At 35.5% G+C, this 873-nt stretch overlaps 1 long non-coding RNA gene across 1 annotated transcript in view; it reads right to left on the bottom strand.

The window, feature by feature from the left end:
- The window catches only part of LOC119298418, a 6,005-nt gene continuing 5,132 nt past the window's right edge, over positions 1 to 873 (bottom strand). The window contains exon 2 of the long non-coding RNA XR_005145857.1: positions 1 to 294. This is a non-coding gene — a long non-coding RNA (uncharacterized LOC119298418). The remainder of the gene's footprint in view (positions 295 to 873) is intronic.

Below are 873 nucleotides of genomic sequence, written 5' to 3'. Positions count from 1 at the left end.
CAAAAGAAAGAGACATTGTTAAACATCATAGAGAGTCTATTACAGGCAACAACCAACACCGTCTTGCTCCCAAAAGAGAAGAAAAGTGCATGTAGAAACATAAACAAAGTAAAAGCAGGATTAAAGATAGAGCAAGACAATAGTAGAAATGACACCATCTTCAAGAGCAAGATGTGCACCAGTAAGTCTCATCACTCTCGGGTTCCATCTTCTTGAAGTGCTATAATTTTCACTTGATACTCGCTCTAGAAGCCTTACTCCCCACTTCAACTCCCTTTGATTTTCCCTGTTTATCTGTAAGATAGACCACGAGTCAATAAGATGACAATTTTATATAGAATCCCAAAAGGATCAGCAACCCTTTTGCGATCAACTCAAATATCATTTCCGCAAGTCCAAAATGACCATAGTAATGCAGAGATCCTAATGCATATCTTCTTTTTTCCTAAGTTTGTCGAAAGAAGATAGCCATGTAGTAAAATGGCTCTTAACATCCAAGGGAACAAAATTAAAACAAAAAATGCACCGCAGTACACTCCATAGAAATTTAGCAACAGAGCAATGTAAAACGGATGATCAATATATTCATCAGCCCCATGAAATATACATTTAGACTCTCCATCCACCCTCTTTTGTGCAAATTATCTTTAGTAAGCACACTATTTCCAACCACAAACCATTAGAAAACCTTGATCTTTGGGGGAATCTTCCAAGCGAACTTATAGGAAGATTTAAACCATTAATTACCGACTTGTTATACAAATATTTAACACATTATTTACCATCAAATTCTAAAGACCAGATAAGTGTGTCTTTTTCATCTTTCTATATATCAACACAACAAGCTTTAATTGGATTCCATTGTATCAAAGT

The sequence above is a fragment of the Triticum dicoccoides genome, chromosome 5A (assembly GCF_002162155.2).
Source record: "Triticum dicoccoides isolate Atlit2015 ecotype Zavitan chromosome 5A, WEW_v2.0, whole genome shotgun sequence".
Taxonomy (NCBI): domain Eukaryota; kingdom Viridiplantae; phylum Streptophyta; class Magnoliopsida; order Poales; family Poaceae; genus Triticum; species Triticum dicoccoides.
This window is presented reverse-complemented; position numbering and strand designations above follow the sequence as displayed.